The sequence below is a fragment of the Daphnia pulex genome, chromosome 2, assembly GCF_021134715.1.
Source record: "Daphnia pulex isolate KAP4 chromosome 2, ASM2113471v1".
In the NCBI taxonomy this organism is placed as follows: domain Eukaryota; kingdom Metazoa; phylum Arthropoda; class Branchiopoda; order Diplostraca; family Daphniidae; genus Daphnia; species Daphnia pulex.
Genome location: NC_060018.1, coordinates 9,851,014 through 9,871,048, shown reverse-complemented (window position 1 = coordinate 9,871,048; position 20,035 = coordinate 9,851,014). Strand labels below are relative to the sequence as shown.

At 38.4% G+C, this 20,035-nt stretch overlaps 1 long non-coding RNA gene across 1 annotated transcript; it reads right to left on the bottom strand.

The window, feature by feature from the left end:
* Positions 1-3,988: 3,988 nt before the first annotated feature.
* Positions 3,989-4,568, bottom strand: LOC124204400. The gene is made up of 3 exons (XR_006878865.1): positions 4,474-4,568; positions 4,303-4,402; positions 3,989-4,231 (listed from the first exon to the last, which is right to left on the bottom strand). It is a non-coding gene; the product is annotated as an uncharacterized LOC124204400 (long non-coding RNA).
* Between the last annotated feature and the right edge of the window lie 15,467 nt (positions 4,569-20,035).

The window sequence follows — 20,035 nt, the reverse complement described above, 5'->3', positions numbered from 1 at the left end:
CAATTCTGTTTTTGCTATGATGTGGTCAAGAATGTTAGGTAATAGTCAGACAGCCCTATGAAATAATGTTCAAAAATTCCACACAAACGAGTGGATTAGAATTCTTAGTTCTGCTATCTTCTTCTTCTTCTTGACTTTTCACCTTCTGCGTCATCTTTACTGGTTCAAGGCAGAGAGCAATGGGGTACAGAGTAGCAGAGTACAATGGATCGGAGATACAATATGCTTTCAATATTTTGAATGGTGAAAACAAACGGACGGTTATCTGAAATGGAAAAATTCTGCGAACATGTAAATGCGGAGGTTATCCAAAATAACTCAATTCTGAAAAAGTTGGACGAGGAAAGAATAGCCCACAGTGAGACAAGGGCTTATTTGAAAACTGTTAAGGAACAACCGTGTAACGATGCAGATCAACATTCCCTCGAAATATCCAAGATAGAAAGTGAGATGACGGTGGTTTGCGAAGCAAACTTATTCCTTGAGTCGCAAGTTAATAAATAGAAAGTAAACAACGATGGGGCCGAGCATAAAGTAAAATCAATCGAATGACAACTGAAATGTGAAATAACAGCGCATTTCGAGACTAAAGATGAAATTGCATTTCTACAAGCCAAAGTTAAAGAACTGGAGAGCCAATTATTGGAAAAGATAACTAATCTAGACGCGATTCGAGAGGAACATCTTGACTATAAACGACAATTGGAAGCAGAAGAAATTGCAAACTCGTACAGAGAAGCACAGGAAATCTCGAAGGAGAAAATCAATCTGGAACATCAGTTAGCTGCTACACATAATCCACCATCCCAGCAGGAAAACCTCCGTAATTTTTCGAAATTATCATTAAGATCTCGTACTGCTAACAAAACCAGTCCAAGTCCGCTTGTTCCCCTTTACACTAAGAAATTGCGTTACGAGTACAAATAGAAGTTTTTTTCTCGAAGAGAGACAAAAAAGTTACGAAGAAAAAGGAAGAGCAATTGATCCTTTCACATTACAATGTATTGATGAGTACTGAAGTACCGAGTGGCAGAGTACAATAGACAGAGAGCAACGCACGAATAAATAGAGAATTCGGAAGGAAAGATAAAGAGTATGGACAACACTTCAAATGTCAAAGATAACACATACATAGATGTCAGGAGGCACGCCTGATCAAAAACAAAACTATTGCATAAAACAGGACAGGTGCTTGAAATGCCTAAACAAAGCACATAACTATTTTTTGTCATATAATTGCTTCTAATTTCAATTGTGGACACAAAGAAAATAGTGAAGCAGTATGTCCAGACGTCAAAGAGCAAGTAATGAACGAGGAGCATGGGATAAAAGTTTTCTTTTTAATTAAGGTTCGATGTTTAAAACAACAAATTACCTGAAAAACAAGTAACTTTTAATAGGAAAAAATAACAAATTAAAAAAGAAAAATTCCATCTGAAATTATTTCTATAGAGTTGCACTGTTGCCAGACTAATATTTTCAATCTTTGTTATTTTTTATTAATTTAAAAAGTTTGGATTTAGCCCTAATTCGTGAGAAAGCTTGTTTTCCATATTTGTTACACCAAATGATCCCATACAAAACAAAAGTTTTTATGAACAATGAGTAAATGCCGAACTTTCGATTCGAAGGTAAACTTTCACTGTAAAAAAAGGTCAAGAAACATATTGTCAGTCAATATGGGATTTTGTGCCCAAAATTTTGTATAACTAGTTTATACAGATCACTTGCGCCATGTTTCGAGCATGAGCTTTATAAACATTATGCTAAGCAAAATCATTTGGCCATTAAAAGGGCGAAGTTTCAAGTACTCTCAATTAATTTTTGGCCGAAGTTTCACTCTCATGATGGCCAAAGGATTTTGCTTGGCATAATCAGCAAAATACAGACAGATTGTGAGTAATCTACCTGCTCAATTTCAACATTTTAGAATTGTGTGGGACAAACACAAAGAATCTGAGTAGACCGTGGAACTGCTGAAATTGCGACTATTGGCTGAAAAACGAAAAGTAATCTGGAGGTAGTGAAAAGAAAAGGTAAGAGTCCAATTTAAACAAACCTTCTGAAGTATTTATCGCTACTTAACACCGCATAGGAAACTATCGTGACGATCGTCAAAATTCGAACAACAGGTGGAAAAATCAACTGCAACAAAACAACTGGACAAAAAGAGAAAATGTATTGTGTGAATTTCACAACACCTCTACACACTCGTCCTAAGAATGCAAAAATCATCACAGAAAAACAAAACCGAAGACTTATTATCATGCTAATGTCAGCATCCTCAAGTCAAGAGAACAAGAAGCTCATTATAGTTTCCATGCTACTGAAGATTCAATGGAAACTACAGAAGTATGAATGGTATGCTGACTCTGGGGCCACACGTGAAATGTATGGCACTGAAAAGATATCTAGCAGATTGAAAAATGTAACCAACAGCTGGACTGCGGAATGAGTTTGAGAAAAATGTCCTTATGTCAAAGGGATTGGAGATGTGTACTTCAAGACCCACGTTGGTGAAAAATCCTCTACATAAATTCTAAATATGGTTAAAGGCTATTACAATTCAGAGAATTGGAACGAGTAAAAGCTGACACTAACAATGTAGGAGGTGTCTCAACACAATTCGTTACCTATCACCAAAAATTATGAGTTTATTCAAAGAGGAGTAGAATGAATTTGACTTGCATCAACTTACTGATGGACAGTTTTCACACAAAATGTGGTCAAAGGCTAATACACATAAATGGGTTTACTGCTGATGGCACACTTAAGGCGGTAACGTGGTATGCATAGCAAGTAATCCTGAATAATGAAAAGACTCAAATGAGACAACACAATAAAATTCACTGTAAAATTAAGAATTAACGTCTCCTTTAAATTAATCCGTAAAGTGCCTTTAATTAAGTGTTCTTGACACATGCAAGCAATCAATGTTTTTCACAGTTTTGGGGTTCAGCAAACACCCCTACCCCCAACTCCACACCATAAAATTGTAATAGTCCTTCGGTATACATACACATATATACCCTCAGAGATAATTTCATTTTAGTTTTTTTTTAAATATTGAATAATAAATTAATACTGCACCAGAAATGTTTTATTTTGGCTTCTAGGTTTTCTTACTTACGGTTCTTTGGAATAATAGGATTACGACAATATTATCACGGCTTGGATAGACCAAACCGTGAAAAAAACTATACGTATCCCAACGGGCTATAATCAGGGTGATATAAGGATTCAAAATATCTACATCAAAACTTATCCTAGATGCAGAGTTGGACACCTCCTCAAAAAGAGATAATGGGTCTTCGATGCGACGTCGCATTTAAAAGCAACGGCTCTTCAAAACATGTTTTAAGAGTTTTTAAAAAGTAAGTTATGATGAGTTTACGTACGATTTTACACTACTCATTGTAATCTGTTAATTTGAAGGACGTTTCCCCGCTTAGAGCAAGTCAAGCGATTCTACATTTGTACGAAATCAACAGGGCTTAGCCGGAACTTAACTGTTCGGCACTACATCACGTCGGGTCCAGTTTTCAAGGTTTTTGATTATTAGACTTACATATTTTTCTTCTTACTAAAAACCAATATTTGTGTTCCTTTTTCAGAGATTGTCTGGATAACTCGTCGTCTTAGTCGCAATTAAGACATCTCTCAGCTATCAATCTGAAGACGAAGAGGTCGAATGCGACATTTTCCAATCATGCGTCCCGATTCGCCAGTGGGCTTATCATGTTGAACACTGCACCGAAGAGTCCGGCCGACCCAAGAAAAGACGAACGTACTGATTTCCTTTTTTTCCGGATTTGTTTTGCGTATGAGAAGAAAAAATTCCTTACTATGAAACGTGGAAAAATTACCCAAGATGTGAAGAACATTTCTCAGTCTAATTGTAAAATGTGAAATCAAATGTTTTCTGAATTGTTGTCTTAATTTACAAATGCCCTTTTGTATCTACTTAGAATTGAAATAAAAACTGAGATGGTATATCAAGACTGTATTATGAAATACTTCATTCCGTACCTTCAAATAAATACAACTTGTGCCTAAATATGTAGACGGAAAGTTGAGCAAATCAAAGGGGAGATGTTAAGTAACAGGAGGGGAGGGGTGCATATGCACATCAGCATGCATGTCAGATGAGGCATGGTTGGTCCAGCATGAAACTTGTCGTATAAGTAGCTGACGAGCACCACTCACCACATGTGTGTAACAGCATAGCTTCCTGTAAACACAAATACAATTTAGAATTGAATAGCTTAAAAGAGTAAACACATTTACTGTATAGTTACTAACTTGAGGACTTGGCTTTGTTTAACTTTTGGTTGTTCTTACATCCTGTAAACATGACAGGTTGTGAGGATTCTCCAATAAAAAGGCGAAGGATTAATTTTACCTGCAATACAACAAATTAAGGCATAAATATTTTGATTAGCATATACATAAGCATCTAAACAAGTGGATTACCATGAACAGCGTGAACTAACACTCACGAACGGCGTGAACTGACACTCTCATGAACGGCGTAAACAGAGTCAACAGACGTCTTTCCACAATCCACATTTCCACCATTTCGCTTGTGAAAACGATTATCAATCGATATGAATGCGTACAATCGATACAATGGGTTCCGCCGATTGAAACCGCTAGATGGCGCCACGCAGTTGTATATTATTTGAGTGATTTCTAAAATAAATAGCACTAGTCGAGTACTATTATTTTAGGGGGTCATTTGGCGTTCCATATATACATGCACCTATTTATAACATGAGAAGAAACATTTTTTTTGTTGTTTTTTCTTTTTGTGGACTTATGAAAAAAAATTTTAATATTTTCTCGACTCCGAAAACTTTGGGATGCGTAAGTTTGGTTAATAAATGTTATCATGGTATAATTTTAGCATAACTTTATTCTCCTGCCCAACTTACGCCCGAGAGCCTAAACATATGTGTTAAAGTTATCAGACACAAATTTGATGAACCGTGGATCTTAGACTGCTCCATTATTTAAAAAGTAAGTAGAAAAAGTGCTCATTAACAAAATTTCTAATTACATTTTTTCTAGGTATAAATGCTAAAATGACTGGACTATTTCGGCATATCATAATTTAGTAAACTAGAGAAAATTTGGGAAAATTTGATAATAATATTGAATTTGATAATTGAATTCTTCTAGCCATGGCCTCATCATGCTTAAATGGATATTTACTTACATAAACAAATACCCTTGCTGGAAATCTGGCCGCTAGATGTGCTGTGTGACGACTGGGTTTAAAGAAGGGGATGGGGGGAAAAGTTACACTAAGGGGCATATAGCTCGAACGCCGGCCTAGAAGTTAAGTAGGCTATGTTCTAGCAGACTAACTTGGAATTGAATAAGACGGAATGGTGCTGTCTGGGTTTATTTTCAGTTTTTTTCAGGTTTCGTGCTATAGAAAAGTAAGTAAACGAGAGAAATAAAAATGATTTTAGTCAAAATGAGGACTGGTATGAAAACATATCCACTTTTAAAAGCGCCTTTAAAAGGCAGCAATATCTTAAGGAATGGTAGTTCTTTTGGTAACAGAGGTTGGGTACGCAAAATATTTCGATGGTAAATGATTCACGAGATTGTCCAGTTTTATTTCTGCGTTGAACGGTAAAGGTTATCACTTATCACACTCAAAATGTTAATGAATTTCTGACGATATCTGACGAAGATAAGCTGCGGATTAGGGCGTTTCATTCCCGACGAATTTTTTTTGTTCACAACGGCGATTGTGGAACGGGGTTCTTTGATATGTTAAAACTCCGTGTATTTTTTATTTGGAGGGGTAAAAAATATTTAGGGGTCGCGCCGCGGAAGAAAGCGTGAAAAACCTTACTTTTTATTGGTTTTTAGCCCATAGCTCGTCAACCGTATGCATGAAAATTACCGCGTTTTGGGAGATGAAAGATGATGTTATTAGCTAGCTTTTCCTTAGATATCACCCATTTAAAATAAAATTTAGGGGTCGTGCGTTACTCAAATATATGCTAATTTTCAGAAAAAAATCAGAATAATATTAATAAACGGCTTATTATAGCCGAACCATGAGTTTTACTGCATTGATTAGCCAATCGGCATCGTACTGCATACTTTTCTTGTTCAGGCATTTAGCCTTCTTCAAACCATGAATATTGTTCTCTTATCCTATAACATTCAAAATCAGTAGGGAAATACTTTAGATTTGTAATAAACGAAAATAAATGTTCGGTGCATATTGTGGGTGTTTAGTAGTAGATCGCATCGTCCAAACAGATAAGCTTCGCATGTTCAAAAGCGCTTGTTGTTGGTTTATATCGAAAAACTACATCGAGATTACAAAAAGAAACTCAATTCTGATGGATTGAGAGCCTTGTGATTGTCGGTGTTTGCGTCGTTAAGGCCGCCAAATGTAATCACTGTGTGATCAAGCGGTACGCATTCCGTATAAATATGCGTCTATAACCAGAACGTCAAATTAAGATTGGCTGCAATTCACATAACCGACGAGCGATACTACTTTATAGACAAATTGGTGTGCAACGTTTACAATAAGGTTTATAAATTGTTTTTTAAATTATTGTTTTTAAAGTTCTGTAATTTTTTTTTCTAATAGGACTGTAGCTATGATGAGACGTTGCGTATCTTGTCCTGGGACAAAAATTTTGCGCCAATTTCTCAGTGATTTAGCAGATGAAGAAGAAGAACACATTACATATAAGAAATGGACAAAGAGAGCAAACTTGAAACGATCACAGAAGAAAAAGAAGAATTCATTGCATCACTCGTTCAATTAATTAGTAATTTAACAAAGCATCACTATATCATGCGCTCTCAGAGCACTTTTTCCGCTCAGAGCAAGGCAAACGTCGGCATCGATTCTTGCGTACTTTCAAGTGATTTTTCGGAAAATTTTTCATTTATAATTCAAGATGCTTTTCAGGGCTATTATTGGATGAACGATAGCGCAACTTTACTGCCGTTTATGGCATACATGAAAAATGAAAATGGTTCCGCTTTTAACGCGCCTCTTTGCATAATAAGTGAACGCATGACAAGCTTGCCGTTCACGCAATTCTGCAATTCTGCGTAATTGAAAGGAAGATGAGCGTAGTTCAAGGAACCGGAACCCGTTATCTTCATTGATATGTCCCGCATAAATCCTTCCAGCTTAAAGCTTCTCTTCTTTCTTGAATAGAGTCGGACTTTAAAGTATGTGATGTACTGCCTGATCAAAGCACTTTTACATTTGAAATATGTCATGTTAATGATTTTATTGCTTTCATAAATGAAGATAACGGTATATAGTATATTGCACACATATGTACATTTAATGAAGTAAACCAAGAATTGAAATTGAAATTCATGTCCCCTGTCAGGCTTCATGAGAGGGTAGAAACCAACGAAAGATTTTCCATGGTGTCACTCCATAGTGTTCTATTAAAAATTGATTCTCTTCGTCATACTACCCGCCTATCCCGTATTTTACAAATAAGCGAAGAATAATGAAATTTCTGTTAAATACACAAACCGCATGGCGGATGCATTTTAAGACAAATGTTTTTGCGTTTAATCATTCATAGTCACGACAGCTGACTCAAACCTCGCGCGTGGTTATTGAAAGTCTCTAGAGCTGGCCCTATGACTATGAACAGGTTCTCTGTGTAAGAGAGAGGGCGAATAATGAAAATTTGAACATTTGTAATAAATACACGGGAAACGGGTGAGACTCCAAGTTTGTACAGGATATGCGCACACTCGAGATCTATCGATGAGTGAAATAAATAAAATCGAGGCTAACTTATTTTCACTAGATTCATTTAAATAAAAAAAAGTTTAAACCCCGGTTACATAACTTTATAATAAAAACATTTCCAATCCAAATAAATCATCAAAAAGAAAAAAGGTTTGCTTTCTTTTCACTACTTTTTAATCCTGTAGAGCAAACTAAAGAGGTCAAAATTGAAATTTTAAGAAAAAAAAACAAAGTTTAAAATTAAGAAAAAAAAAATCTTTAAGATTTTTTAATTTTTAATTCGGTAAACGGGAAAATTTTTTTCCGTTACAGACAATTTCATACCAACACAATTAATACATTTTAAAAAAAAATGGTGGTGTCGAGCGCCAGAATTAATTCGATTTCAGCGGAATGACCCTATCATCAAGCTTCTACTTAATTGAATCTCGAAGCTTAAATGGCACTCGTCTTGGGGGCGCGAACAACTGGCAGGTAATTTTCTTTGAGTTTGATATTATGCTCCTCGCAATTTGCTTATACCAGTGAACATATTTTTATACAATTTAAATTCACTAGGCAAGGTGGACTCCACTCCGACACCGTCTCAAATTGCGTCTCCTTTATGACGTGCCGGTATTTGTAAAAGGCCTAGTTCACGGCAGCAATTCTTCATCAATTACTATGATCCGAAGAGTATATCGCTTTTTTGAAACAGACGGTGAAGTCTTGTTTGCCAAGGAAGTTTAATGGTTGACCACTATACGTACGTACTTGCGGGCCTGGCTTCAGCTGAGACTTTGAGTTATTCATTTTTTCAAACCAATGACGAGAGAACACATTACACGAAGCACCTGTGTCCACTTTGAAAGTGAATGGATTGTCATTGACCACAATTTCAACATTCCACTGCGAGTCTGGTCGATCATTCAACGAGTGAATTACGAACTTGTCCAAACTAGCAACGTTTTCGCCGTTGCTGCAAACTTTCTCAAAATAGTTGGGCTTGCCACTTTTTGTGCACGTTTTCCCGTAAGCTGGACAATGACGTCTAGCATGACTGCCAACGCAAAATTTGTGATCTGTCCACACTCTTTTGATGTTCAGACTTGTCTGCTAAGCCACGTCAATCCGACTGGCCATGCCTCGAGGTTACACTGTTTCAATTTTTCCAAGGGTAATCTGTTAACCAACTCTGCCATTTTTTCGGGTATCGATGATGCCGTTTCACACGCTCGAATAATTTCAATCGCCTTAACAAACATTAGTTGAGGGTCGAAAAACAATTTATCGCGAGTTTTAATGTCTTCTACATTGATAAAAATTTGATCACGCAGAATAGAGTATCTTTGCGTATCATATTCACACGTTGAGATGAGGGACTGAAGTTCCAACAAACCGATTCACATGACTCACTATCACGTTGTTGACGAGTGATAAACTAGTAGAGCTCAAAAGTTTTACTTTTCTCGGGTTGAAAATGGGCATCAGATTTAGCCAAGACTGGAGCTATCTTGTTTTCATTACTAGCTGGTATCCACGTAAATTTCTCGTAGATTCTAAATCCTTCATGGCATAGCAAAGTCAGCAATACGCCCACTTAAACATCTTCATCGTCTTTGTTTTTCTTTTTGGCCTTTAAGTACCACATAAACTGCTTTTTACAAAGTGCCCACTTAGAAGGCACATCGACATCAAATGAAAATGATGAAGGTGGATGCAACTCACTCGCCATGCTGACTAATTGGATGAATTGATCTACTTTACTTCTGACACCATGTAGTAGACTCAGTTGTCCAAGTTTGACTGAGGCTAGGCCTCTTTGTATTAGATCAGCATGCCACTAGTGCTTGTTGAGACACAATATCTCTCATAACCAAGACTAGCAGCCACAGCAACAATAAAGAGAGTCCCTTATACTTCGAGAGCGACCACCTCCTGGTTATCACTACCCTTAACGCCATCACATCACCCCAAACAAAATAAGTGGCCGCCCACTCACATAGATCCTCAACGACAAAAAAGGGTGGGATGGATTCAAGAAATCGCAGCTTTTCTAGAAAACTAGAAATTCACAACAAGGACGAACACAGAAGAGGCGATGATAACCTTCATGGAAGACCTAGAAGCGGGGAACAGAAAAAACTGAAAAAAGCCAGCCTGGAAAGAGCAGACAGACTGGACTCCTGTCACAGGAGCCACGAAAACCTTGTTGGAATGATAAATGCGAAGATCCGTTGAAAAATAAGAAAAAAATATTCAAAGTATGGATCAAATCACCCCTTTACGCATGAGCAATGGTCGAATGGAACCAAGCGGAGGCGAAAAAAAGGAAGGAAATTTATTAGGCAGCAAAGAAACAAGCATGAACCAACTTCGGAGATCAAACGAAAATGTTGTCCTTTGTCAAGAGCATGACAGGAAAATGATTGTTCCTCTCCTTGGACGGGAAACCATTCAAAAGTAATGGAATAACCACCAACAACCCTAGCGAAAAGGCCGAAGTACAATACTATAATCATGCTCTCTCATTCGGCCACGCCAAACACCCTAAACAACCCAATATAAATTGAAGAAATCGAGGGAAAAGGGGCCTACCCAGGTAAAAAAGAAATGCAATAGGAACGGACCTGACCCACAACAAAATGTTAAAAACTATCATCAACCAACAAGAAATCAATCCTACACTTTATGAACGTGCTACTTACATAGAAAATTCTCTTCGAAGATGACATGATCCTAATGGAAACGAAAAATACCCAACGAAAGCAGAAACGACAAAAAACCGTCAATAGAAGACGCCCAACACTGGGGCAGGAAGTAGAAATTTAACTTCACCGACAAGTCAAGAATTATTATCTTTCTTATGGCATTATGGCAACACCAGCAATACCGTCGTGAAAAAACTAGACGTATCCCAACGGGCTATACTATAATCACAGTGTCATTAGGATTCAAAATATATAAACCAACTATTTTCCTATATGAAGAGTTGAACAAGGCTCCCACCATCAACCTAAGCCACAAAAGGGCTGCAACCCGATGTACAATACAGCAAAAACCCTATTCGATTACCATGCAGTAGCAAATAAAAAACATCCTGGTATTAATCAAAGAAATGCGATGTATACAGAATAACCGTATAGTCACGAAAGAGACCCCACCACCTACCTGGACGTACTACAACAAGCCCAGTAGACCAACGCCCTGCAAAACACGATGGTTCCTGATAACGAAAAAGGAAGCGATAGCTAACCCAGGGGCAGCCTCTGACCTCTTCAAAACCCTTTGACAAAATATTCCGGCCTCACACTATGCCTATGCCTATGGGGAAAAAATCAGGAACGACTCAAACAATCTCATTCGCAATGTACCTCCCCACAAGAAACGTCTCGCAATCCTGATCCCTCAATAGCCAAGCAAGTATCTACTCGGTTGAACTTCAAGCCATCCACCTAGCCCTCAAATGCACGTACAAACTTAACGAAAGCGCAGCGAAAGGGATTATCTTCTGTGACTCAAGCCCAGTTGTAAAATTTATTACCTCCACCACGCCGAGAAACAACGAGGCTACACCGGATCAGGGAAACTGCAGCCTAGACTCCAGTGGCAACCGCACATCACTCAACTCGTTACTAAGCCACGTCGATAAAGAAGGTAATGAAGAAGTGGACAAATGAGCTCAAAGCGAATTCGCCCAGCCTTCAGGAACAAAAGTGGACCACTGTCTCTCACCATCCGAAATAAATCACTTCTTTAAAAATTATCTGGAAGAAAAATCTACTAACCACCTCAAAACATGCCAAAAAACTTGTATTCAGGCAATGCCCAAAACCGGACAAACGAATTACTCTACTACAAGAATATAGTAATTACGTTTATACAGACTAAGGACAGGAAACAACTACCTCAACTCCTTCAATCATAAAGTGGATAAAAGAGGCGGACCTAGCTGTAGAAAGGACTGTGAGGCCATAAAAAAAGCCAAGTACGTCTTAATTCACCACTTAGCACCGGAAATTCACCGCCAAAAAATACGACAGTTGCTAGCTAATCTTAATGTTAGAAAACGTGGAAACATTACTTGACTAAACCAGGCTCTAGGAGCAGAAAAACAATTTTAAATAAGTGAAGCCTTAGAAAAATTTCTTCACAAAGTATCCCTAGTAGACTTTGTATAAGAAGGAATAGCATATTCCCATCGCAGGAAGGAGCCTGGAAGGCAACAAGAAGCCATGAAAGTCCACGAAGCCTTGACATTAATTCCAATTACCCAAAAGCTGTAGTCCAGGTCACCAAAATGGAAGAAGAAAATTCATAAAAACAAAGGAAAAGTCAGGAAGAGTACGAAAAACTAAATATAATAGAGCACCACGAACCATACACAAGCACAAGCAAAATGGGGCACTAGCTGTAAATGATGTCAGCAAATACCAAACACAACTTCAAGATCTTACGTTGACCACTACTTTGGAAGTAAGGACCAACCAACAATTCAAATGAGTTAGTAATCAATACAAGCAAATGTGCGCACCCGCATGAACGCAAGATTCGTGAAAAAGGAGAAAGTTTCAACCTTGCAAGAGCGCAAGTTTGCTTATATTTAACTACTTTTGATAGTTTTATTGCGCATATTGATGAAACTTTACAGAGAGAACATACATTCGCAAAAAGGCGAAAGCTGTGCTTATTCTAATTGATCCACTCAACCTGCTTTTCTGTATCGTAGTCGAGTTATTCACATCGAACATCTTTTATTGAGTTGTAATTCCTAATTGTAGATGACACTAGTCATTGACACAAGCTGTCTCAAGATTTTTTAAGGTTGTTCCAATTTAAAAAGACGTATGGCAAATCTGATATACGCAAATATCCAGAATAAGGAACATAACCTAGTAACCCTATGTGGTTTTTGAGAATAGCGCAAAAAGGAGATGGGACGATGTAGTGCGACTAGTGCTAACCGATACGATGGCAAGGAAGGATAGAGAATGGGGAAGGGGGGGATTTTGAAGACAGCATCACGTAACTAACCTAATAAGTATAATGATTACATCCTGAAAGGAATAAATAATGCATATGATTACTAAAAAAAGGACATCACAGAAGTTATGTGGAATGAAGCGATGAATAGCTATTTCCTCGATAGCATTACATATTTGTCATTTTCTCCACTTTCACAGTGATTTCAAACTTTTTTATGTAAGGTCTCTATTTTTCCCATAAATTCATTTTTTGTAATGCATAATTGGCTTTTGTCAGCACCAAGATCAGTAGAGTGATTCAATAGTAAAAACTAATCCGTCATCTCAACATCATCAAATTGTTAGATATTTACATCAGTATTATTTGGATTAATATTTAACCACCTTTTCGAAATTTGATATACCTTCTATGCAACAATAAATCAGCACTATAATTTTCAGATTCTTTACTGAAAATTTTTTAAGACGAGTGTTGTTTGAAATTTTATTATTTGAAATTTTCATAAAGATAAGCTTCAATGCATTAACCAGAAATAACCCCTTTTGTTTTCCTTTTTCAACATTTTCAGTTGTTGGTGCACAGAGCCAGGCTTTCTCTTAAAGTGGTGTCAACAGTTAGCACTTTAGTGTCAGCATAGACCACTGGTATAAAAATTCCAAAGAAATGAGTGTGGTTTGTAACAATTCGTTACAAAAGCTTCATTGGGAACACTGAACGGTGGCGAGTCCTTAGCTGAAGCCACACTCGGAAGGCCTTTTTCGATACCTTCAACTTCACGATTTCTGTCCTCGCGCTGCAGCCTTCCTGTAGTGTAGTAGTGGAAGTTGTGAATTTCAATACCAGGGAAAAAAGCTCCAGCCATATCTAGGAGGGAATTTTTTCTCTTCGCGTGGTGAAACAGGATCCATCTGCACGATAAACTAAATAAAAATTTAACATTTAACAAACAAAATAAAACAAGACAACGTAGGTTACAATTACAATCGTGCCTTCTCTGCTGCTGCACCTCGAATATGGAATTCTTTACCCCTTGAGTTGCGCTTGCTAGCCCTTTTTCCCTATTCTTCTCGTTTCTCTCTCACACAATTCCGATGTCATCTAAAAACATTCTTGTTCCGAAATGCTTATGGAAACTAAGTGTCACATGTTTTCTGTTGGGAGCAATAGCGACTTTGATCAGTCTATGGAAAAGGTGCTATACAATATCAAATTAAATACATTATTATTATTATTATTAATAACAATGAACCTACAATGTCGGTTCATCCACAGTTTGCATCGGAAAATTGAATTCTAATATCCTTCGTACTTCAATTCCTTCCAATCAATTGTGATTGCTCTACGCCCCAATTCTTGAACTACTATGGTTTCTGCTGCAGCACTGTGGTATCCTCCAGGAGAGCTGTTTCTATCAAATTCCACATCCAATACAGCCAAAGGGAAATTTATGACACAACTAAAATGAAAAAAAGAACATTTTCCAATGAGAAAGCCTAGCACCAACTAAATAAGAAAATGTGAAAATACTGAGAAATGTAAAAAGGTGAAAGTAGTCTCGCAGTTATTGTCGAAGTAGTTTCACATTTATTATCAAATAATCTCGCAAATTTGTTGTGGTTTTTTCACAACCTGTTGAAGGAACGTCGAATCAATGTCGAAGTGAAGTTTTGTCGGGTGAACGTCAGCATCCCCCAATTTTTAAAAGAACCCACTCCTAAATAGTTCTTGGCCAGGCCTCGATTAGAGACACTAAAGAAAGTGCCACGTCAATTTATGGCAAGATTCTTATGACAAATTCTAAAAAGAAAATCACCAAAAAACTACAAGTTGCATCGAAGAATTCTGTATCATGATGCACTAATGTAGGAAACGAGAAGAGCGTAATGTTGCTTTCAATTTGACCATAAAAATGGCAGAAAATTGGTTCCGGGCCTCACAAGTCGCTATCAAAGTGCTGCTCAACCCACTCTACTTGTTTTTTACACCGACCGCGATTGCTGTTCGTCAATATCTAAAACGATGTTCAACTTGTGGGACGATCTGGTTATTCGGCTAGTTTAGTGGCATATTTTATGCGTCGAAGTGTAGCCGCTTCTACCAATTTGTCTCATTCATGATTTTTCATGACGTGCTAATCCATGATATTTCTAATTTGGATGAAAAAAAATACTGTGTGTTAAAAGTCATGATTATATAATACTGTGAAAATTTAAAATTTTGTGCATCAGTTGTTGAGCGGAAATTGTTGTTCCAAATTTTTTTTTGTTTTTTTGTTTGTTTTTTGCGGAAGCGTAGTGCGGAATTTTCACTTAAACGTAAATAAAACGGTGGCGGATTGAGAAATTGATATTAACATTAATTAACATAGACAAATATTTAATCATGTCAGTGATTATAAACACAAATTGTTATAAAATTAAAAACCTTTTCTCCCCATGGCCGTCGGTCTATCAGTCTATTATACAAAGTGATGCCCTGCTACACCAAAACTGACTTAAGAATTTATTTTTCGTCGGTCTTTGCGGTACGGAAGGTTCCTCGGTAAATCGACTGTCTTCTCCAGCAGCAACAGGAACCAAGGTTGGTTGGGCTTCTTCCGGATGCAGTTCCGTATCCGATTGAATAGTGAGAACGCATAGCCCTTGATGTATTTACAATTGAGTGAGAAAGCCTCTATCATACATGCCTCTGGATCGGGGTGCCAGGAAACAAATGACGGCAAATGGGCGTTCAACTGTAACGCAAATAGATCTATTTTCGGGTGCCAGCGCTCTCAGATCTTTTGGAAAGTCTGACTATTCAACTGCCTGTCCCCCTTGTCCTTGAACAATCTCCTGGACTCCATATCTGCCACAATATTAAGAGCCCTCAGTAGATATTTTGGTTTCAAATTAATGTTGCTTAATTCACTTCATTTAGGAATTTTAACGCTATTTCTAAAAGATTAGGCGATATTGTGCTCCCGCTTTTATTAATGTGTGCTTACGCTGTCGTATTGTCAATATTAAGTCTGATGTAGCAATTTCAAGAAGCGCTTGCAAAATATTGGAGCACCAAGAAGGTGCCCGATAATTCTAGTTAATTTATATAGCGCCCGGTATCTTGATTGGAACATTTTCCTCCTGTGCTACAATAGGTGTCAGTCGCACCTCAACCGGCGATGGAAGCGTCCAAGAATAGCACTAAGTCTGGGTCTCCAGTTATAAAATATTTCCCGATTGACTGATCTAAATGTGAAAACCACCAGTTTAAGTCTGCTTTGGCTTTCTCCGGCAGGGTTGCTTTTACTCCCAAATTCTCGAATGCTGTCCTTAAGTGACTAATGCTCAATTCTAAATATTCCATAAGTTAGCTTTGGCAAACGGAAATTGAAGTTACTTGTGGACTATAACGTCTCCTATAGTCCTATTGATGTCGAACTAGTAACGGACCAATTTATCGAGCACTTTTAAGGAAGAAAGAAACAAAAAAGAACGAAATGAAATCATTTCCCACAAAAATAAACAGCAAATGCAGGCACTCACGTTAGAAAGATAAGCGTTGTAATTGGTGGGAGCTTTGCCAGTTCAACGGATCTGGTTGATACAAAAAATTGCATGTCATATGTCACCCGATAAATGTCCTCTCTTCTATCATAAAACAGAATTATTTGTTTAATATTGGAATTTTATTAAGTTAAATATTTTCAACTCGATGGAAAATACGGCATCGTGGTGTGACTGGCGGCAACATGACATAGAATTTCTGCAAACCGACAGTTACAACACTGTTACTAATTTCCTATGCTGCTTCAGCCTTGTCCACATCTTGGGATGGTGTTTCGCCATCTTCACCTCGTAATGTCGTTGAAGGCCACATCCCACAGCTGCAGAGCCGTCTACCCCGCTTCCTTACAATCGTCATCATTTAGGCGGGTACCAAGAAATTGTTACGCACAGGTTTCCTAGGCTAAACAAGATGTACAATCACGCAATAAACGTCAATCCCTCTACTGACTCCCTTTACACAAAAAACAGCACGAAGGGATAGATCACCACTGTTGGTGACTATCTAAGATTTATTATCTCACCAAAAGTACCACTAACTACACCAAAGCAAACAGAAAAATAACAAAGACCAAGCTAGTACCAAAGGCGTCAACAAAAACACCAGAACTTAGGCAAAGACAAAAGCTAGGTTAGGGAAAGGGCAAAAAAAAACACTATAGAGAGAGGGTTGACCAAGGTTAGGGGGTTTTACAACGCTAGAAAGTGGACGAAATTTTGTAATACAATTCTGGCATCCATGTCGTTAAGGGTCAGAAGTTCCTGAATGGTTATCTCCGATCCGAAATAAAAATACTCGATCCCGAACAACTCTCCGGTGAAAATTAAAGGCGGGTCAATAGGAGATCCTAAAATGTCTTTCGAGAGACAGCACAGTTTTTCTTGGAGCCTTAGGTCAAAGGTCCTGAACTTTGATTGCGCTTCAATGGCCACTGAAGCCCTTGCCGCATTCCACCTGATGAGCCCGTCCAAAAGGAATGCCTGGAAAAACATGTCATTGGCTGCGGTTTATAAAAAAAAATTAACTATGAATAAGGCGCTCAGGGAATTGTAAACCCTTTATCTTACCAGGAAATTGTTTAAATGTAGAATGAAGCTTACTAACGACGTTTTTCTCCTGGCACATCGATAAACGGAAAGCTGAATTTTTCCTTTTCTTAAATCACCCGTTTTGGTGTACAATTGAATGTTTTCTGGACCCTAAAGACAACTGGCATGTCTTTTTTCTACTACCTAGACACACAAAGCATAGTTACTAAAGAGAGGTGGTGACACAACACTGAGACTGTCGGTGACACCAGTGAGAGACGTGATTAACTCATCATCTAAAAATGCTATAGTAGCACTATTCCCCCGAGTCTTGCGGCGATAATGCTTTGCCAGCTCGTTCTTGTTAGTCGCCTTTCTAACTGTTTCACTGGGTTGAAAATTTTGGCAATTTTTAGATAACACATCATCGCTTTGAATAATGGTTTGACGTCAACGTCCAATTTGAAGATCAAGGAAGACACATCAGCCCTAAAATGGCCGTAGAGAGAGTGCGATTCATTCGTGCACGTTTTTGAAAACCGTCACATAAAGTGCCAACTGTCCATTTGAACGATTAAACTTCTCCTTTTTTAGAACAGATGTTAGAATTTTGAAGGTCCGTCATCCTTGCAGCAATCACGATCGGTGTCGGACTGCGATGTTTTCGATCGATTATACCTTCGGCCAACGTCTTCAGATTTGAAAGGCTTTGGCATGTTCTTAATATGGAGGTGAATAATTATGGTGCAACACGACACGGTTTTGGTAGCGGTCCCTTGCAACTTTCTTGTTATCTTCTTGGTAGAATCAATTTTCAATATGAAAATTTGAAAATTTCGCGTGATTCCGCGAAAGAGCAGCCCTTCTCAAAAATCTGGCAATATCTTCCCTCTTTTTCGTTTTTTCCCTCTTCACTGTGAGTCAATTTCGTCTGTCAACCACGCTGCATTCTGAGCTTTTACTCTTGAACGAACAATGCTCTTCATTTTCAGATTTTCGCGTCATAATTAAGGTAGTCAATTTGAAATTTAAAACACCATTTATTTTTTGCCCCTTAGTCCATTTCTTGCCCCCCCCCCATTTCCACCCCACGCGCCTTTTTTCTCTGTTAAACATAAAAACGTGCGCTTATGAGGGGGCGACAACCCGGCGTGGGTGGAAATGGGGGGGGGGGAGAACGGGACAAACACGGGCTAAAAAATAAAAACTGTTTTCAATTTTAATATTACTACATTAATTATGACGCAAAAAATCGTTCTCAAACTTAGGGCTCAAGTTAAAAATTAACCTGCCCTTGATTGAAAAAATCTGAAAAAATATCAGCTTATTGTTACACACTATGGCTACGGCCAAAAAAAATTCGTCGCGTTCCGACGAAAATTCGATTTTTGGGAACGCCGAGAAAATGCATTTTTTCATAAGGTTTTTCGCGCGTACCCAAACTTTGGGTAGGTACTGTAAGCGGCTGCCAAGGAAATCAAGAAGAGCCAAAAAAAATTGTGCTAAAAAGAGAAGTGCCGTTTCCAAGCCAAAAGAAACTTTTTGGTGGAACTCAAGTGTGCAACTGTGGCTACCACGGTTCTTCTAATTAACCAGTCATTTCGAATGTAGAGAGGATGAAGACCGTTGCCCTTAACAAACCGGTACCATAATTGTCAGATTGTGACGACCAACTCAAGGTTCTGCTTGCTCAGTCCAGCAGTCACTTAGGCAAACAAGAAACTAGTGTCAGTTGACGCTAAACTGAAACGGTTACAGACGATGCAACTAGCAGATGACGCCCATGCTAGATAAAAGGGGTTCCAATGGAATCTGTTTTCGTCGACCGCTAATGCAAGAGGCAACTTTGAAGAGTCGTTTGATCTTTACTACAGTCCTGACTGTAATAACGGACCGACAACTTATCGCTTGTCTTTTCAACGAATCAGACACGGGAATCTGTTTGAGATCTACTTTACTTTGAGGTGTTACCTTTGATCGATAATGGCGGACTCTTCATACCAAACATTATTCCGTCTGCCGTTTCTATGGAGTTTGGTGGGCAGCACTTGATCAAGAAACCCCTTCGGCACCAGACTCGTTTGGTGTTTGGATCACGTCCTCCCAGCGCTCCAAAGTTAAACCGAATCTGTTGGTCTACTTGCGCTACGAAATTCATGTTGAACCGCTCTCTCATAAGATGTTTGAGTTGTTTAAAAAGTAAGAGAATTACGACGTCACTTTTACATTTCCCGAGGACCAGACTTACAAGTCGCACTCGACAGTTCTGTGTGGTCACGGTGATCTATTCCCGGCTGCGTTATGCGTTGGCGATCCGTTGAGATCGTCACTGCCAGGAAGTTTCCACGAGGTTGTTGATGCCCCAATTGAGTTGTTTCGCGATCTCATCCGTTTTACGTACGTTGGCGTCATATCCGATGAGTACTGCAAGCAAGGCGGTTTCAAATCTTTGGTCGCCCTCTACAAGGTGGCTCAATGCTACGAGCACAACACTTTTCTCTGTCATTGTTTCATTCGCATCAAAGCTCCGTTAAGTGTTTTCAATGTTTTTGATCTCTACGAGTTGGCACTGGATTCTAGCCTCACCACGTAGGGGGAGGCGGTCGCGCTAGTTCATGGCTCGGAGGTGTGTCGTTTAACTGAAATGTTTACTCTGCATTTGTGATCGTTGCTCTACAAAAATAGCATCAATTTTGAAAGATGAATAATCACTAAAAGGAGAAATTTATTT